The 21,007-nt window shown below is 47.6% G+C and overlaps 1 long non-coding RNA gene across 3 annotated transcripts in view; it reads left to right on the forward strand.

Annotated features, from left to right (window-relative positions):
• Nucleotides 1-8,586, forward strand: part of LOC109285865 (uncharacterized) — a 46,794-nt gene extending 38,208 nt beyond the window's left edge. For 2 of the 3 annotated variants that reach the window (XR_009459543.1, XR_009459544.1), the window contains exon 4: nt 3,705-4,697. This is a non-coding gene — a long non-coding RNA (uncharacterized LOC109285865). Of the gene's footprint in view, nt 1-3,704; nt 4,698-7,045; nt 7,187-8,075 lie in introns of those variants that run through there. The other variant, XR_002093763.2, reaches the window with a different exon arrangement.
• Nucleotides 8,587-21,007: the final 12,421 nt, after the last annotated feature.

The raw sequence follows: 21,007 nt of genomic DNA on the forward strand, positions 1-21,007 counted from the left end.
ACTGGAGTAGACGGGCATGTGTCTCAGAAGGTTTAGGGTACTGGATTAATAACACCTGAGGTCCCTTCAAATGCTCTGATGCCAGGAGCACTGTTCACAGGATTTGTCTATTCTACCAAGCCCATGCACTTAGCAGGCTTCATCAGCACTTGGCTCTTCTCTAGCTTCTCTACCTCTGTTTTGTAAGATTAATAGCATAGGGAACTCCCATCCCTGGTGATCCCCACAGCTGAACCGGAGTAATATTGTATGAGCAGAATTTATGCTTACAGACAGTAGAATCCAGATGGGGTGTGTGGGGGAGAGGAGGAGCACTCTGGGTTTGTCTACATTCATGTGGTACCAGAGTAACTACTGTATGTTGGGATGACATGGCCCATTACTTAGATGAGATACAGGTGACAGGCCATGTATTTCATTCAGACATTTTACATTTTCTTTTTAAAGAAGCAGGCTCTAATTACTCCTTTGTGGGGGAATTCCTTCCCTCCTCCTCATCCTTCCCTGGTCTTTACATCACCTGGAATAACATAGACTTCTAAGTTCAAAGCAGAGCTGCACATTTTGCTGCATGCCCTCAACACGACTAAGTTATTTGAACAAAGGTGTCTTTAGCACTGGGGATGAGGGCTACTTAATTCCTTCTGCATCAACATGCCGTATGGGGAGGGGGAGGTAGTGCCCTGCCTTTCAGGCTGGAAGTTACAAAGGATAGGGTACAAGCAGGTACATACCATGCATTCATCTAGGCCAATATTTTGCACGTGCCTATCCTCCAAACTCAGTGATTCAGAGAAAGCAACAGCACATAATAAAGGGATGAGTTGTGCTCAGTGCTACACTTTGTGTGGGAGGCACTGAACACCATATGCTTTCAAGTGCCATCAGCAGTGTTTAGGAACATCTGTAGAAGCGATCACCTAGAACTGCATCAGTGCTGTTTTCAGGAAATGGTCAATAAACCCAAAGTGACTGTATTTATACACTAAAGGGAAAGTTTTACATTTGGTAGCTTAGAGGGGAGGGGAAAGTTTAGACAGTTTCAAAGGTTTTAACTTCTTTCTCCTTTTCAAGCCTTCCAAGCCCAAAAAGTCCCCGACTTATGTATAGTGCTGTCTAATGGCAGATCCCTGCTGGGGGTGTGGGGGGCAGGGTGCACCAGTACACTGGCACCACACCCCTCCCCTTTGATTCTTGTCCCACCCAAAGCTTGAAACCAACTTCCTGGCATTGGCAGTAGCATTTCTAGTCAAGCAGCACTGAGGGAGTCACTTGACTTCATGGCTCAATGTCATCTTCCCAATCCGGTCTAAACTCTTCATTCCATAGGTGTTAATGACCTTCTCTTCTTTTTAATGGTCATGATGTTCCACCAATCAAGCTAGCCTTTGTTCTGCAATTCTGCTGCCTGTTAGCTGCCCCTGGTAGTGAAGCTCCTATTTCACAGCCCTGCAAATTGGTTTTAACTCATTCCATTAAAGTTATATTTGTTTTTGCTTCAATTTTAAATGGAATAATACAGCCCTTGGCCCTTAGCATATTAGTAAAGCTTCTCATTTATTTTCAACTAGAGAAAAACAGACCTGGACAGGTTAGACAAGTGGGCAGAAAACAACAGAATGCAGTTCAACAAGGAGAAATGCAAAGTACTGCACCTAGGGAGGAAAAATGTCCAGCACACCTACAGCCTAGAGAATGACCTGCTGGGTGGCATGGAAGTGGAAAGGGATCTTGGAGTCCTAGTGGACTCTAAGATGAACATGAGTCGGCAGTGTGACGAAGCCATCAGAAAAGCCAATGGCACTTTATCGTGCATCAGCAGATGCATGACGAACAGAACCAAGGAGGTGATACTTCCCCTCTATCGGGCGCTAGTCAGACCGCAGTTGGAGTACTGTGTGCAATTCTGGGCGCTGCAATTCAAGAGGGATGCGGATAACCTGGAGAGGGTCCAGAGAAGGGCCACTTGTATGGTTAAGGGCCTGCAGACCAAGCCCTACGAGGAGAGACTAGAGAAACTGGACCTTTTCAGCCTCCGCAAGAGAAGGTGGAGAGGCGACCTTGTGACTGCCTATAAGTTCATCACGGGGGCACAGAAGGGAATTGGTGAGTATTTATTCACCAAGGCGCCCCCAGGGGTTACAAGAGACAATGGCCACAAGCTGGCAGAGAGCAGATTTAGATTGGCCATTAGGAAGAACTTCTTCACAGTTCGAGTGGCCAAGGTCTGGAACGGGCTCCCAAGGGAGGTGGTGCTCTCCCCTACCCTGGGGGTCTTCAAGAGGAGGTTAGATAACCATCTAGCTGGGGTCATCTAGACCCAGCACTCTTTCCTGCCTATGCAGGGGGTCAGACTCGATGATCTATTGAGGTCCCTTCTGACCCTAACATCTATGAATCTATGAAAAACATATGTTGTTTTTATATATGTGATGATACAGCTTACCTTCTGCACCCACCTTTTCAAAATTCTATATCTACTCATGGTGCCATCACTAAAGAGAAAACAATTGTTCAGGAGAATAAGAGGAAAAGAACAAGAACACAGAACTGCAGAAACAAAGGGCTTGAACCACGGAAATGTATATATGAAAATGGTCATATTAGCTCTTGGTGAAGGAATAATCCAGGGCACAAGCAGCTCCAGGGGTGGAAGACTAGAGAGGTCTCCAAAAGATGCAACAGAGGTCATTGGTAGTGCCAGAGCTGCACAGTCACGTCAAATGCTTTTCCCATAGCTGACTTACCTTTGATCACTTTGCTTATGCCTTTGCAGTATCTTTCTCTAAATATTCTAGCCACTGACTTTGCCTGCTGGAAGCTTTCACAAGGAAGGCACATTTTAAATGAAGACAGGAAACCCTTAGCTAGGAGCGAATTTCCCTGGGGAACATCTTGCCTTTTTACCTATTGTGAATCTCATGATGTTGGGCCATCTTGTGCAAGCCCATCTTGGATTTGGATGATTAAGGGGGAAGCTTAGCTTTCACAGTTTCCTGAAACAGGCAGTTGTTAAATCCCCTGGCTGCAGAGAAAAGCTTGATGGGTAAGCAGAGATGTTGCAGGTATTTGCCCTCAGTTCTCAGTGCAGAGAGTTAAATTTACCCAATCCATGAACAGAATCAGCAGCAGAATTTGGCCTGATGTCAAGGGCTCTGTTTGCCAAACAACTTCCTTGATCTTTAGGGAGATGCAATGTTGCTTTTCATTATGTTGCTGCATTCATTTGTTATTTCTGTTTCTTCACCTGCTTGGTGTTAAACATCCATTCATCTTTTTTTTTTTTCTTGGGTTATGGATTTAGCTAGTTCAAATGGGATCTTTAGCTTGGTTTAGTCTCATTTGTCCCTGTCTGTCTGTTGTATTTAAATCATTTGTATTGCTTTTGAAGGGAACCAATAAAAAGTTAATTACCAAAAAAAAAAAATCCCCCCCCAAACCTAACCAAACCAAACAAAAACAAACAAAAACTCCCTGTATCTTAAACCTATTGTGCTTTTTATTTTGTGTTGCTTAAGAGGTGAATCAAAGAGAGAGAAATAAAGAGATGGAGTGGATATGATGTAATGAATGGAGGAACCTAAGCTGAAATAAGAAAGAAAGAAAAAAGAATGGTGTTATGGGTGAAAAAACAGGGAAAATAATGAACAGTCCTCAACTGGTAATAGGATCATTACTTAGGGGATGTTGCTATCTCCAAACAGAAGACGATAAACAGGCAAGAGAAGAAGCTGAGCTGAACAATAAGACATGGCAATGCACAGAAGGAACAAAAGGCCAGGGAAGGAGACAGGAGTGCCTTCCAGAGATATCGAGGGTAATTCATTCAGCAAAGTAGAATTCTCTTTCAAAAACAATGACAAAATGAAATGTTGCCCAAGTGTTCTCAGGGGAAGATGGAAGACAGATGGCAAGTATATATACCAGTTCCCCAGGGGAGGATGGAGAAATGCTGATGGAAATCACAATTATGCCAGAGCAGGTGATGAAGAAATTAAAGCTTTTTAAGACAGACGCAGCTCCAAGAGCAGATGGGCTGCTGTGCAGCACGTGGAAGGAGCTGGCAAAGAAAGAAAGAAAATCTTCTTTGACTAGGTCCATCAGTTGGCTGGAAACAAGGGGAGTTGCAATGGACAGAAAAAGAGCTCATGCAATGTGGGCCAGATTCTAACTTCCAGTTACACAGACACGGGAATGGAATACTGTCAGCATTATTTATACTGCAGTAGTGCCTGAGTGCCTGAGTTGTGGTGGCCTTGTTGTGTGAAGCACTATATAGACACAGACTATGCAGTTGGAATTTGTGGAGTTGTTATAGTTATACCTTGTAGTAAGTAAACAGGATCATCTAATCTAATTCATTTAAAGCTGTTGTAATTCTGTTTTTCACAACATACACTATAAAGTTATTTCCAACTCAGAAACAGTGGGAATATCCCATCAGTAGATACCAAAACTGACAGAAAAATTCTATATATTTGCCCAAAAAAAACCAGACAGAAAAAAAAGAAAAAAGGAATAAATTGTAGTATGTATGTATTTATTTATTTATTTAAATATTATATATAAAAATAATTGTGTGTATATGCATGTGTGTGTGTATACACGTACACACACATACACACACAATATGTGTATAATATATAATATTTTCATGGTATTTTAACATGGCATACATATCTAATATTTAATATATGGTTATATATTACATGGTAAATTAAAACAAAAGTGTGTGTGTGTGTATATGTATATGTATGTATGTATGTGAATATATATATAGAGAGAGAGATATAGATATACACACATCCTGAAAACAACTGGCTTGGCAATCCCAGATGGACTCTCCTGTCAATGCATAAAATAGAGGTCATGGTTGTCATTTGTAGATCATGGTTACACTTGGTGGTTTCACATAAGTATCCTTGATTCTGCCACTGAGGCTGAGCAGCTCTTGCAAGAGGCTGAATACTCAGCTTTCACTGAGACTGCCTGGAAACTTCTGAGAGGAACAGCAGTACAACTGTCCCATAAATACAGCTGTATTAAGCAGGGGCGTTGCTGCCACTTGGTGGGTCAGCAGCTGAGAAGTTGAGGTGCTTGTCTGCAGTGAGTAGTGCCTGTTTGACTGTATATGTGTTTGTGTAACTGTGGGTAAAGCACATTATTCCAAACCTGGAACTTGTGTGGCTGAATGATATGTGAACCAGGATCAGGTGTGAACCAGGCAGGCTGTGCTCCAGGCCATCAGATTAGGGCAAGCAGCCTCATAAAAGGCAGGCCCTTGTGAACAGAGCCTGCTTGCTTGGGTTTCTTTGAAAGGAGCAATGGTAAGGGCTTTGGAGAAAAGATTGCAAGGTGGTGGGGTGAATATCTCAGTACTGAGGGATGAGGATAAAGAGAAGAGGCCTACATCTGCAAAGGGGCTGGGAGATGGCAGTACAGCTAAGAAAAAATTGATGCAAGAGGAAAGCCAGAAGGGAAGATGGCAGAGTATCCAGGGGCAGATCCATAGTGGAGGCAGGGGCCTGGTTTCCTGGCTGAGCCTGGTTTTCCACACAGCCTGATTGGAGTGGAGCAGGAGCAGCTCTGGAGCTCCCCCACCCCCAAAGAAGTCAAGAACAGTGGGGACAGTGGCAGCAGCAGTGGCAGGTAGGGGAGGGGCAGTGCCACTGGGCATGAAGGGGAAAGGAGTTATAAAGGATAGGAGTTGTCAAGAATGGGAGTGGGGGAGGGTGTGGGATTCTCACCATATTGAAAGGCTTCAGAGCAGCAGCCAGTAGGCTGTGTGAACCTTTGGGTGGTGTTTCAATTTGGAGGAGATTCAGCCCGATTCAGTCGCTGAATCTCTGAATCCGAATTGAATCGGGGACCAATTTAAAGGTCCGAATCGATTCAAGGTTCTCCGAATCTTCAGAAAAGATTCGAAGAACTTTGATGATTTGGGCAGTCCCTGGCTCCCAGCTGGTAAGTACTAGGGGTGGGGGAGGGGAGGCTGGGGGAGAGGACCATGGGGGGGACCCCTGCCAGCCCCCCCACCCCCTGCCCGCCCCAGCTCCCGTACTTTAAAAAAAAGCCCTGGTGCTCACTGAGTGCTGCTGGGCAGGGAGGCGATCCCCACTGCCCCACGCTGCATGGGGAGCTCTACATGAGCCCCCTGGACCCCCCCCCCCACTTCCCCAGCCCCCCCACAGGTGCCCCACCCAGACCAGCTCTGGCTCTTAAAAAAAAAATCAGAAAAATCCCCGGGACTCACCACTCCTGCAGTCTCAGGACTTCAGGGGTTGTGCAGAAGTAGGTAGCGGGGATTGCCCCCTGCCCAGTTTTTCCATTTTTTTTTTTCTTAAAGGGCCAGAGCTGGCCTGGGTGGGGCACCCATGGAGGGGCTGGGAGAATGGGAGAGGGGGTTGGAGGGCTTGTGCAGAGCCTCCCATGCAGCATGGGGCAGTGGAGGGCAGCAGGGATTGTCCCCCCACCTGGCAGCAACCTCTGAGTTAGGGCTTTTTTTTTTAACAAATGCTGGGAGCTGGGGAAACCATTGCCAGGCTGGGAGAGGGGTTGGGGATGGGCCTGGCCTGGCTGATTCAGAGATTTGGAGATTCAGCAGCAGCCGAATCTCTGAATCAGATTTGGCTGAATCGAATCAGGACAGTGCAGAGGCCTAGCAGCGAGGGACTTTTCTTAAGGCTTGGTTTGTCCACCCTGGTGTGGGGAAGCTAGGAGTAGGAGTGCAGCTACCCCTGCAGCACCAGTTGCAGCTCTCCCCCTCCCCACTTTACAAAATTCTGGATCTGCCAATTGAAGTACCTTCGTTGTATCTTCTACAAAGTGTCTTCCAGCACAAGGTGCATGGGGAACAAGCAGAATAACCTGGAAATCCCTATGTGTAAAGATCATGATGACTTACTTCACATTCCAGAAACTGGGTGGGATAGTTCATATGATTGAAATATCTGCATTGGGAGCTATTCCTTTTTTTAGACAGATAGGTTTTGTGGAAAAGAAGATGGTACTGTACTCTGTCAAGGATGTATGTGCCTGTTCCCAGGTCTGAAAGGAAGAATGCAGCAGATCTCAATGTATCTGGTTGAAAATAAAGGAGGAAAAGCACAGAAGTGATCCCATGATGGGGGCTTACTGTAGACTGCCACATCAGGAAGAAGTGGTGGAAGAGGTATTCTTTAAGCAGGTAACAAGAATATCTAAAAATTGTGATATGAAATGAATGAGGGATTTTAACTTCGCTGATATCTGTTGGAAAAATAGTACAGCAAAACAAGAAATGTCCAGTAAATTCTTAAAACAGGTAGAGGATATTTATTTATCTTGGCTTCTGTTCTGACCAATAAGAAACCATTGGTTGTGAGTCTAAAGGTGAACAGAAACTTAGGAGGAAGTGATAATAATATAACTGAATTCAATGTACTAAGATTGGAAAGGCATAAGGGTTAGCTGAAAAAGATAATGGACTTCGGAAGGTCAGATTTCAACTAACTCAGAGAAACACTAGGTAAGATCCCATGGGCAGAGAGATTGTAGAGATAAAGGAGCCCAAGAAAACTGAAAGTTTATAAAGTACATAGTATGGGAAACTCAACAAAAAGCTACCCTGACATGATGGAAAGATTAGAACCACAGGAAACCAATGTGGCTATATATGGAGTTTCTTAACTGTCTCAAGATCAAAAGTCAAAGGAAGGAAAGATGAGTCACTAAAAAGGTGTACCAAGGAACAGCAAGAACAGGAAGGGAGAAAAATCAGGAAAGCAAAGGTAAAAAATGAGACACAGCTGGCCAGGGATGGACAATAAGAAGGGAATGCTACAAATATGTCAGATAGAAAAGAAAGACTGGGAAGAGCATGGGTCCATTGCTGCATAATAGCCAAGGGCAGCTATTCCCAGAAGATAGGGCAGAGATGCTCAATGATAACTTTGCCTTTGCCTTACAAGAAATTAAACTGCAGCCAATCAGCCAGCAAAATTAATATAGAGAAAGAAGGGGAAGTCTGAGGATCATAATAAATAAAGGGCATGGCAGAGATCTTTTGGCAAACTTAAATCAATTTAAATCTGCAGGGCCTGAAGATATTCATCTCAGAGTGCTGAAGGAATTCGTTGAAGAAATCTTGGAGCCCCTTGGAAAAATATTTGCAAAGATATGGATGAGGCAAAGTCCCAGAGGACTGGAGATATGCTAACACAGTGCCCAATAGGCCTGTGCAAAACAGCTAGTATTCGCTTCGGATTCAGATTCGGCTGATTCAGGGAACAGTGATTCAATTCAGTGATTTGAATCACTGTCCCAAATCAATTTGGCCGTATCACCTAGGCCCATCCCTTGCCTGCTCTCCCGGCCCAGCAATGGCTGCCCTGCCCACCCTTGCTCCCGGCACTTCGGAAAAAAAAAGCCCCGACTAACCGGGTGCTACTGGGCAGGGGCGATCCCTGCTGCCCCCCACTGCCCCATGCTGCATGGGGGGGCTCTTCCATGAGTCCCACAAAGCCCCGAGGCCACTGCAGGAACCAGTGAGTCCAAGGTTTTATTTTTTGGGGGGTGAGGGCGTTCTTAAAGAGCCGGAGCTCGGGCAGGCAGAGCAGCCATGGGGGGGCTGGGGGAGCGGGTGGAGGTCAGGGGGGCTGGGGTCCCCCCATGGTCCCGCCCTCCCTCCTCTGCCCCCTACTTACTGGCATGGAGTCTGACTCCAGCTCCCTGCTGCAGTGGGCAGGGACTGCCCAAATCATTGAAGCTCTCTGAATCTTTTATGAAGATTCGGAGAGCTTCAAATTGATTTAGACCTTTTTATTGGACCCCTGCCTGATTCAAATTGGATTTGGAGATTCAGCCACTGAATCGGGCCAAATCTCCTCCAAATTGAATCACCACCCAAAGCTGTACACAGCCCTAGTGCCCACCTTTAAAAGGGAGAAGTAGGACTTGGGGAAAATATAGATCAGTCGCTCTCCAGTCAATCCCTGAGAGCCTGAATGAGATAGGGTGATCACTAGCAGCTATCATGGATTTGTTCAGAAGAAATCTTGCCAAACCCACTTCATCTCCCTCTTTGACAGGGTAGCTGCTCTGGTAGATGAGGACAGAGTTGTGGACATAATATAACTGGACTTCAGTCAGACTTTTGATATCATCCCACTATAAATTCTACAGATAAGGGGCAGACAAGGTTCTTTGGGTAAATGTGATATTTTTTATTAGACTGACTAAATAATGTTTGTACCCAAAGGCTTGCAAAGAACAATTTTTCCAACCATTTAGTTGGTCTAATTAAAGATATCACATTTACCCAAAGAACCGTGTCTGCCTATGTCCTTAGACCTACAACCAGCACCACAAAACAGATGAGTGGAGCAGGATGGGTTAGATACTGGTACCTGAATACTGGGGCTGTGCAAAACTTGGGCAGTCATTTCGCTTTGGAGGTGTTTCGGCCCATTTTGGCACCTGAAACACCGAATCTGAAATAAAATGGAAGGCTACGAAACAAAACCAAACCATCCAAAATGTTTCAGAATGTTTAGGAGGTGGGCTTGCAGGGAAACAAACTCAGAACAAGGAGGGGGAAGAGAGAGGGAAGGACTGCTCTGATATAGACATCTGTAGCTGGCCAGTGTCTGCAATTTGTCCCTGAGGTGCCTTCCAATCCCAGTGCTCTGGGGGAGGGACTGAGAAAGAACATATAAGGCTGTTTGTGGACTGCTCTCTGCCTTTTGTGAGATCTGTCTCTTGCAGCACGAGGAGTAGAGCACAGTATTTGAAGGGCCTAGGCTGGTAGCACTAGGTAGTCTGTTGCTACCAAGTTGTAGCCAGCCATTAGCCAATCCTTTGCCACTTACCCTTGTCTACCATCCCTATTGTTAATCCCTTTCAAATATATCTTCCCCAATAATCCTGTTATTTATTCTTGTTATTTTTTTTTCACCCCAAACAAAAAGAAAGCTGTGCTTTGCCTGGTAGTGTCTCATTGCTGTGCAGGAAAGCACTACACATATACAGCACACAGACGCACATTTTCCAGCACACCAAACATTAAGTGTGCTGGAAAGGCAGGTGTCAGGTCTTCTGGCAGGGAAGTGAGAGGGGGAAGAAGGAGAGCTGAAAGTCCCTCTCCCCAAAGATGCACCCTCTTCTCTAGCAGCCATGAGGCTTCTGCTGCTAGTGGCAGCAAGGAGGTGGCAGCAGTGTCTGCACCTGCACCACCTCCACTAACACCAAAAATAATAATAATCCCCTGCACCACCAGCATGACAAGCACCAGCATGACAGTCTCCTCTACCCCGATTTCAGTTCCCAGCCCGAGCCTTCCAGTGCCAGAGGAGGAGCTGGATGTGGAACCAGGGGAGCTCAGTGCCATAGCCAGAGAAGTTCTGGGGAAGGAGGGGAAATCTGAGTTTGTGCTCCACACCCCTCAAAGTTCCCCTAGAGCCAGATCTCCCTTTCCAGAAAGCATCTCAGAAGAGGTTGAGGTTATGGAGGCAAAATGGCTCAGCTGAGTCAGCTCCTCCTGTTGTTGTGCCTCTGCCTGCTGAGGAGGGGGATAAGGCAGGATCTGCACCTGCACCCCAGAAGCGAGGAGGTAGTGAGTGTAGTGTGGGATCATTCTGAGGTGGCAGATGATCCCACATATGATATCTGCCTGCACTACTGATGCAAGACCAGCCAGGGGAAGGATGAGAAACACTTCATCACCATGGGGATGCTGATGCATATCAGAAGGCACCATCCCATTACCTTTGCTCCTCCTGAGCCTGGCACCAGTGGGAGTGTGCCCAAAGGGAAGTGCCCCCTCTTGCTCCAAAGCCCCTATCCCCCAGAAGCAGAAGCAGGCCTCTCTGGACCAGTGGGGGAAAGGCAGAGGGAAAGGGGGGAATGTTCCAAAGGTGAGCAAGGTCACCTAGAGCACTGGGGAGATACTTGCTCTGGATGGCCAGCCCTTCTTCTTAGTTGAGCGGCCAGGGTTCAGGCAGCTCATGGCAGTTGTGGCCCCATCCTACCAAGTACCCACACGCATCGCCTTTAGCAGGATAATGGTGCCCTCCCTGTATGAGGGATGCAGGGAGTACTTGAGGGAGGAGCTGCACAAGGCAGGTCTGCAGGTGGCCTTGCACTTAACCTTGGACATCTGGAGTAGCTGAGGTGGAGATCATGGTTACCTCTCCCTCACAGGACACTGATACAATCAGTCAGACCATCGGTGGGCTCTTCTTCAAGCAGTGGTGATGGATGAGTCCCACACGGCAATGGAGATCATGGGGGCCATGAACCACAAAATGCAGGGATGGCTCATTAGGCAGGGTGAGCTCACTAAAATGGTCACTGACATTGGGGCCAATATGGTCAAGGCAGTTCATGAAGCCAACTTTGGCATCTACTATGTGGCACACAAGTTCCACCTTATAGTCATGGACACCTTGGAGGGGGACAGGGCTGCTGGTGAGGGTGCCATCACAACCAGCCAGCTCATTTCAAAATGCAAGAAGGTGGCAGGCTACTTCCACCGGAGCATCAAGCGGGGGCAAAATGCTGCGGGACAAACAGGCAGAGCTCAGCATCTCGCAGAACAAAATCATGCAGGATGTGGAGACTCAGTGGAACTCCACATACCTGACATTCAAAAGGCTGGTGGAACAACAGAAGGCCATCCAAGAGATGGCCTTGCTTGGGGAGCTTGAGATCAGTGGCCAACAACAAAACAGAGTGGGATACCATCTTCCAGATCTTGGTGGTCCTCAAGCCATACCTCAAGGCCACCAACAGCCTCAGCACTGGCGATGCCCTCCTTAGCCAGGTAATCCCCATAGTAAGGGAGCTTCAGAACCAAATGGAGAGGTTCCAAAGGATCGATGTTTCTGGCTGGGGCAAGCTGCTGTCACCAGTGGTGCAGGCACTGGTGAAGGGGCTGAAGGAGGGCATCAAGAAATGGCTGGATCCATTGCGGTCCATTACAGTCCACATGCTAGTGGCCATGTGCGACCTGAGGGTGAAGGGGAGTGTGTGCACCAGCAGAACCCTGGATCACTGGACGGAGGTGCTGGTGAACAGAGTCAGGGAGTCAGAAGGGCAGAGGCGGGGGGATGTGAAAGAGGGGGAACCACTGTCCCGTGCCAGCACGCCATCCACCAGCCAGTCTCCTCCACCACAGGTGCTGCCAATGTGGGCCAAGGGCATGGCTTCCATGTTGGGGTCCAGAGGCACCAGACCCCAGCATCGGGCAAGTAGCGCCGAGTCCTCAGTGCCTAACTATCTTGCCAAGGACATGGAGCCGCTGATCTGCGACCCCCTTTACCTACTGGGCAAGCCGCAGCCAGATGTGGCAGGATTTGGCCATAGTTGCCTGGGAACACCTATCCTGTCCACGACCAGTGTTCTGAGCGGGAGGGTGTTCAGCATTGCTGAGGATGTTGTGACACCCCACCACACCTCCTTGGATCGTGGTTTAGTAGATGAGCTGGTCTTCCTCAAGGTGAAACTCCCGCTGCTGGGCTTCCCCAAGCTCCACATGCAGATGGAGTGAGTGTGACCCTCCACACTCCATCCACACCTATTTCCTTTCTAATTTTTTTTAACCATTTAATGCCCCACTCTTAGAGCTGGAGGAGTCCCCAGGTCCTGGGAATGACTTAAAACTGCAGCCTGCCAGGGTCAGGAGGCCTGGTGGGACTGCTGGTGGTGCAGCAGCCCCCAAGAAATGCCAGTACCGCAAACCTCCCTGGTGAAAGGCGGGTAGGAGGCACCTTATAACCTCCAGCCACCACACGCATGCACAGTCCTGGGTAGGGAAAGCCCAGACTTGTAAGATCTTTGAGAGGCCTGAGGCTTGCTGGTTGCAGTGGAGTTGTGAGGCTCCAGGTGAGCTTAGCTGCCTGGGATGCCATCTGTGAGACATGGGCTGCAGTGTAGGGGAGGTACGGAGCTGTGGAATGGGTGTCACCCCTAGACATCAGGGGCCTAAATGGGCAGCCTACCACCTGAGAAACATCTGAATAGGTTTTCCATTAACGCATGGCAAGAGAAAGAGCAGCGGGTGGTTGGCCCAGAAACAGGTAGGCGGGCTGAGATCTAACCAGCACTGGGAAGGCCCCCTGTTACAGACTACCATCCTTGCTGCATTCATCCCGCTCTGCTTTAACACACACACGGCAGACAATGTTCTTTGGGTCAATCTGATATCTTTTAGTAGACCAGCTGAATAGTTGGAGAAATATATCTTAGCAAGCTTTCAGGTTTAGAAACCCTTCATCAGGCTGAGGAAGCATCTGGAGTTGGTGCATGCTCTTCCTGGATGGAAGAAATAGTAAAGAAGCCAGAGGCTGGCAGTCAGTGAAAATGTAAATTGAGGTGTCAGAGGGTGAGGAGCAGGCTGGGGGTGGGGGCATGTAGCAGGTAAAAGTGGAGAGGAACCTGTGGAGTCTGATGTCAGGCAGGTTATAGTGTGTCATAAATCCAATGTCCAAATGAGTCCATGAGTTTCTGTATCCAGGAGGCTGATGAAGTGAAGTTCATGGGCTCATCTGTGAAAAGTGGTTTGGAAATTCCCTTTGAGAATCAAGCCTGAGAGATTGGAGACAGAGTGGCTTTCTTGTGAGAAATGTGCCCCCACAGGCAGTTGGGAAGTCTTGTCTGTAATAGATTTCTGGTGTGCATTCATTTTAGTTGTTGCTTGGTGTCTCCTATGTATTTTCCATCAGGGTATTTGATGCACTGGATGAGATGTATAATGTTTCTGGAGGTGCAGCCGTAAGATCGGGGAGCTGTAGGATCAAGGAGTGGTGATGGTTCTGTTGTGGGGTGTAGTAATTGTGGCGGTACTGGAGATATGTTGGCAGGTTTTGCATTTCTTGTCATGGCACGATCTGGATCCATTTGGCGTGTTTTGGGCTGTAGGAAGTTTGCTTTTGGTGATGAGGTTAGCGAGGTCTGGTGCATGTTTGAATTTACAAACTACTTTTCACAGATGAGCCTGTGAACTTCACTTCATCAACCTTCTGGATACAAAAACTCATGGACTCAATATAAACATTGGATTTATGACACACTATAACCTGCCTGACATCTGACTCCCCAGGTCCCTCTCCACTTTTACCTGACTGTTACATCTCCCTCACCCCCTGACACCTCAATTTACATGTTCACTGACTGGCTTTCTTGCCTGCAGCCCAGCCTCTGGCTTCTTTACTATTCCTTCCACCCAGGAAGAGCATGCACCAACTCCAGATGCTTCCTCAGCCTGATGAAGGGTTTTTAAACCTGAAAGTTTGCTATATTTCCTCCAACTATTCAGTTGATCTAATAAAAAATATCAGAGGTACCCTCGACTGGTCTGTGCTGGACCAAAGTCAGGGTCAAAGGGCCACGGGCCCACTGCGAGGAATGCCCAGAACAAGAGGCTCAGGATTCCAACTGGCCTGAAAGCATACCCAAGACCTAAGGGAGAGCCAAAGGTCCCAGAGAGGGGACCACAGCTGGAGAGGGTGAAGGATGCAATGTGCAAGGCATGGGCTACAGTGTAGGGAAGTTACAGAGCTGCAGAATGGATGTCGCCTAAATGGGCAGCCTCCCACCTGGGAAACATCTGAATCAGTTTTTCATCAAGGCATGGCAGGAAAAAGTGGGGGCAGACAAATGGCTCAGAAACAGGTGGGCAGGTGGAAATCTAACCGGCACCGAGAAGGCCCCCTGTTACAGGCTACCATCCCTGCTGGTTTCATCTCGCTGCACCTTAACATGCACACAGTGTCACACATGTTATGAGTTCTGCTTTGAACAGTTTGAGGTGCAGTTTCACAGAAACCCCTGCACCTATCTCCTTGAAACTTGTCAGGTCTCATGCCCTTAGAAGGGGCTACCATACCTGCAATCTTCATCCAAATCAAGTAAGAAATGACAAAGTTATAGGCATTTTGGTGATTCCCCATTATAGCCTATGGCTGAATCACTGAAACAGCGTCGAAACTCTGAAATGGATTTGGTCGAATCGAAACGGAACAGTGATCCAAAACACTGAAATGAATCACTGTGCTCCAAAATGGCCGAATCCAAAACTGAATCAAAACGTAGCCGTTTCGCACAGCCCTACTGGATACATAGTTGGCTCAATACCTGTAAGCAAATTATAAATGGATCAATGTCAAAATGGCAGGTGGGATTCTGCAGGAGTCTATTTGGTGCTGCTTAACATTTTTATTAATGATTTGGAGGCAGGAATAGAGAGCCTGCTGATTAAGTTAAGATGACGTGAAACTGGAAATGATTGTAAACACCTTGGAGAATGGGCTTAGAAATTAGCCTGTCAAAGCCTGGGCATCTTCAGCAAATGTTGTAAGGCTTATTTTATTTGAGTAGGCTTTTACCAGGAGAGGTTAAGTTTTGGGACACTGGAGAATTTATTGTTTGTTGTTTATTACATACAGTAAAATCTTGTTAATTCAAAAACACAGGGGACCAAAGAAATCCCACCTTCAAAATGAACAGGTTTGAATTATCCAACTTACATAATAACAGTACATTGTGTGTATTATACAAAACCAATGTATAGTATCAATATAATCTTTTTCACTGTTTCTTAAAAAAAGAGTTTATTGTGGTCTGCATGACCATTGTCTTATATTGGTCATGAACAAATTCATTGATCTTTTTCCCTCAGTTATTTTCATTAATTCCTCATTCACAGCAGCACTGTCTTTCAGCACAGAATTGAGGACTGCAAGCTTCACATATGCCTCCTTCCATAGCACATGTGCTCACTCAGACTGCACCTCTTCATTTTCTTCCACTTTTTCATTTTCTTCTGCATCTTCCTCCATAGGGGTGTCTTGACTTGCTCTTTTACCATTTCCTTCTGCAAAAGTTGACACTTCATTGTGAAAATTGACAAACTCTTAGAAATCGGTGAGGCAATCCATTTCTCCTTGAAGCTCAGCCTGTCAGCATCATCTTGCTCATACACAATTTCTTCAGCAACTCCCCACTTTTACCTGCCAGCCTGATGCTTAGACTCATAGATATTGCTATAGGTTGTAAGGGTCCTGCTGAAAAAAACAAGTTCTCAAGTCCACAAGGGCTTCTCTTTCTGGCTGAAGGGCAGGGTCCACCCTGAGCCTTAAGCTTACAGCCATCTGGTTAGCAAATCAGCATACAGAACCCCAAGCCACAGAACACCTCCCTCTGTGATAGGCCCCCGTGCCCTTGAAAAAAAGGCTACAGTCAGCCACAAACTCCCACTGTTTACCTGCCAGCCTGATGCTCAGCCTCAGACAGTATGTAAGCCTGCAGGGATTCCAGTTCTTTTGTGGTAGGGCCTCAATGGTCTCTAGATTTTGGCAAGTCCAAGTCACCCATCCTCCGAGACATTCCCAGGGCTCTAATTGAAGCATGGGCTATCATCTAGGGCTTGGTGTGGCATGATAAAACCCCAGAGGGCTTTCAGCATGCCACACCAAACCCTGCATCTCTGCATCCCAGAGCCCTGGCACTGGAGCCCATCTGAGCTTGGCATATATCACAGGGGAAAGAAAGTGCACAAGGCCTATCTCTGACTGAAGCACACAGAGCCCACACCCAGCCTTGGCTTCACAGTCTTCCCTCCGACATCTGGGGACTCAGGCCCCTGAGCCACAGAATAGGCTAGTACACCCTCTTTCCTATGGCCTGGGTGGCCAAGCAACCACACACACACACCCATAAACTCCCCCCTTTCACCTGTCAGCCTCATGCTCAGCCTCAGAGATATTTTGCAAGCCTGCTTGGGTGCTTCTGAATTAAAAATGTTCTCAAGCCCACAAAGGCTTCTCTTTGTGGCTAAAGTTGGTGCAAAAGCCACACTTCCCAAAGCCATTTGCAATGAAATGAGGTGGAATTTCTACCATGCAATGACAACGTTTTTCAGTGTCAAAAATGTTCCAATTTGCAGATGTTGTGCTCCTCAAAACCTCCTGCAACAGGTAATGCACCATCAGATAATGCACCAGTTATTTCTGATATGCCATCTTAATGTGGCTTATTTTTCCCTGATCTAGGGGCTGCATGTAACCAGTGGTGTTGGCTGGGAGAAAGAGCACATGCACGTGCTTCAGGCCTAATCCTTCCCAATTGTGGGCTGCATAATTATCCATTAGTAAAAGCACATTTTGAATTTGACATGCTGTTCTCTATTCAAATTGAAGCAGCCACTTGTAAATCACCTTAATCATCATCCATGTGTTATTGTTGGCACTGTACAGGCGTGGCAGGTGTATCATGCCTTTTGTACACCAAGGGTTTTCAATTTTCCTCATCACTAGTGGCTGTAGTTTCTCACTTCCATAGGCATTACAGCAGAATAGTATAGTAAGCCTTTCTTTGTTTTTCTTTCCACCCTGACGTATTTCTCCTTTAAGTGCTACTGTCCTATCAGGCTGCAGGTTATAAGAAAAGTCTGGTTTCATGAGCATTGAACCTGTCCTTCGGCATCTATTTGTCCAGAATTGGCTTCACACTTTTATGCCAAGTTTCTGCAGCCATAACATTGAAGGAATATGCTTCACAAGGTACTTCTACATGTGCAATTACCCAGACACAATAAACCCTGGTGCAGTTTGTGCTGGAGTCAGCTGCTTCTGGGCACAGCATTTACATGTGCACCTGGGATTGCAGCAATTCAAGCTGGGGTGAGGCATCCCCAGGCTGGGAGGGGAACTCGGGGGTCAGCCCTGGTTGCAGCATCAGGTGGCAGAGGGGCTGACTCAGGCATGAGGGTACAACAGTGTGGGGATAGCCGGCAGGCAGCCTCCGCACCATAGAACCTTTGTGCCCCATCCAGCCCCAGTCACCATCTATATGTGTGGTGCAGTGGCATAAATACACCACCACAGAATAGTACTTGTCCCAGGCAGTACTATTCTGCAGCAGTTAATTAATTTATTGAACCCTATTATGGGTGCACGTGTAGACAGTGACGCTTTACCAGGGACCTAATTAGTCGATTGTAGTAAAGCACAGGTGTAGATGTACCCAAAGAATACAAAAAGTGAAACAATGTTGTGATAATGTTTGAAATCTCTGGAACCAACTATTAGAACACTAAAACTTGATTCTTTACTTCAATGCTATTTTGTCTGCTTTCTCTTTAACTAGATATTAGGATATTATTTGTGCTCATATCACAAAACCACTCAAATGGTTCTTTTTCTAAATCTGAATGCTTTGCACATTGTATTCTTTTTCTTATCCCAGTTTTATGTCCTTCCATTGCCATCTTCTCTATTGAATTCATTCTGAACCATCAAATAGGTTGAAAGTGTAGGAGGAGGAATACCATACTCTTTAGCATTTTCCATTTTGGATTTCACTTTCTTATCTACTTTGTATATCATTTTCAATGTCTGCAAAATTGTTAGCTCATTGTACTTTCTCTTGGTCACCATGATGCTCACCCTGCTGGACTTACACATGACTGAAAGGTACATACAATTCTGGCAATGTAAAATTACTGGCATGTTATTGAGCAGTGGTGTGCACACTATTGCTATGCACGGTATACAAGGTCATCCTCTCCTTGGACCGTAACCTTGTCTTGGAGGAGAGGCTTGTGTGTTCCAATGACCCTCAGAGCTATGTCATCTAGAGTCTTGTATTCCTGGTAGGGTCTCCCCTGGTGAACAGATCTGCGGTGAGGTCCCAAACCAAAATGGTCCCAAATCCTGAAGATCCCAATAGTGGAACAGACATACTTGAGGACCTGCTAGTTCTCTGTAGCTGTGAAGGCGGATGAGGACTGCAGTGGGATGGAGGTCTCCAGTTGTCTTGGATATCCTTGCCATTGGGTTCAGGGCTCTCTCCTGTAAAGTTCATGTGGTTATCACTTGTGCACTGCCTTTTCCACATTAAAAGATGTCATGCACAGGTGTCATGGCAGGGTCCTCGCGGAGGGCCGTGATCTCCTTGAGGTCCCTCACTCCGTGTCAGGCCGGCCCAAGACACCCTCTAATTCTCGCCCGCCACGTCTTTGATGGTAAATATAATGATGGGAGGCTGCCTTGTGTTTTCCCTGGGCACGGCTACTCGGGACCTCTGTCCCCGCGGTTCTTCCGGACCCCCTGGGGGTCTCCCGATATGGGGGGTGTTCCCCAGACACCCTAGCCTTGTGGGCTATGCGTGGCTCCTACCAGCCCCTAATACCACTCCCCAAGCCTTGCAGATGTAATGGACATTGTCCGGTCTGTACGCCCGCTTCTCGGGCCTCCTCTTTACTGTGGCCCACTCTGGGCTCCCTCTCTTGTGCCTAGCCTCTTGCTGGAACTCTCGTCTTGCCCACTCTGGGCCTCCCCTGCCGGTGTAGTTCCGCTCAGGGACTCTCTAGTGGGCCTCCGGTCCTATGGGCCAACCACACGGGCACCCTCTCTGACCCTGGCTCACCGCGCTGCTACTCCCTGTCTTCTCGGGGCAACTGCAGCGCCCTGCTTCAGTCTGAGGGGTGTTACCGCACTAGCCTGCGGCCGGGCTCGCTATGCCCGTCTCGGGCTTCTCAGTAATTGCCCCTCTCTCTAGGGCTCCTCAGTATGGCGCTCCCCCTCTTTGGGGCTCGCCGTGCCCACTCTGGGCTACTCAATAATACCGCCCCTTTCCTGGGGCTGGGGTCTACGTTCCCCCACATGCAATCCGGGGTCTAGGTCCCCGTCCGCAACCTACGGGTTGTGCCCACGACCCACTGGCCGCGCTCCTCGCCGCCAGTTGCTCACGCACTGGCGTGCGAGCTGCGCCTTCCCTGGCGCTATGAAAATAATGCGCCCTCGTGGTGCTAGGGCACCCCACACTCTCTGGGGTCCCTGTGATTGAGGCCTCCTCCAACCCCTACAGCCTCGCCCAAGCCTCCGGTTGTAATAACACAAACACAACGCAAAACCACAAGCCCCTAGTCTGTAACATAACCACAAGCCGCATGGCCATAACTCATTATCATAGCTCAAGCCTCCAGGGCTATCATGAGCTGTACTTGCGACTCAGGCTCCTTCCCATATCTCGGCTGAGGGAGCTCCTGCCTCTCTGGCTGCTGGCAGGGAACTGCCAGCCTGGCTTCGGCCCTGGGCTTTATGAGGGCCAGGCCCTGCCCCCTACAGGCAGCTGGCTCCCCTTAGTTGCTCCGGCAACCCACAGCTGTGCTCAATTAGCTCTGCCAGGGCTCTCTCCCTGGCAGTTTCTCCTCTCTAGGAGCAGGCACTAAGGTGCCCTGCGACAACAGGCCTCTGCCAGGGATGTTAACATCTCCCACAAACCAAGTCCTGTAGCGACGGACAAGTGGTGGTGGGGACAGGAACAGTGATTTCTGGGAGTCCCTAGTCAAAACCCTGTATGTAGGTGGTGGTTGTGTAATGGTCATTTTTCACTTGCCAAGACAGAAATACAATTCGGCAGCTGTAGCCATGACTTAGCAGTCCTTCTTAGGATCCCCTCTGCTCACCCTGAATGGGGAAGGGGCTAGAAAAGGTGCCTTAAACATAGGCTGTCTCAAACCACCCTGGCTGGATCCAGTAGGATCACTCTACTTGCAGCCAAAACCAACAAATTAAAGTACTGAAGTTCACCACATGGAATGTCCGCACTCTCAGGGACTCTCTGAACAGTAAGCATCCTGAAAAAAGAACCACTGTAGTAGCTAGAAAACTTGTGAGATATGACATCAATATTGCTCCGCTAAGTGAGACCTGCTAGGCAGATGAAGGTCAGCTGAAAGAAGGAGGAGGTAGCTACACCTTTTTTTTTGGAAAGGAAAGTTACCTGAAGAGAGGTGCATTCATGGGTTTGGCTTTGCCATCAAAAACTAAATTGTCAGCCAGCTTTCAGAATTCCCTGTGGGAGTTAATGAACACCTTATGACTCTCTGTCTCAACTGCAATAACAACCAGTATGCTACAGTCATCAGTGTGTATGCCCCAACACTTGACAATGAAGAAGTCAACAAGGAACAGTTCTACTGCACTCTTGACACAGTCCTGACTGCCACTGCCAAAGAAGACAAGCT

This window comes from Alligator mississippiensis, chromosome 2 (assembly GCF_030867095.1).
Source record: "Alligator mississippiensis isolate rAllMis1 chromosome 2, rAllMis1, whole genome shotgun sequence".
Classification (NCBI taxonomy): domain Eukaryota; kingdom Metazoa; phylum Chordata; order Crocodylia; family Alligatoridae; genus Alligator; species Alligator mississippiensis.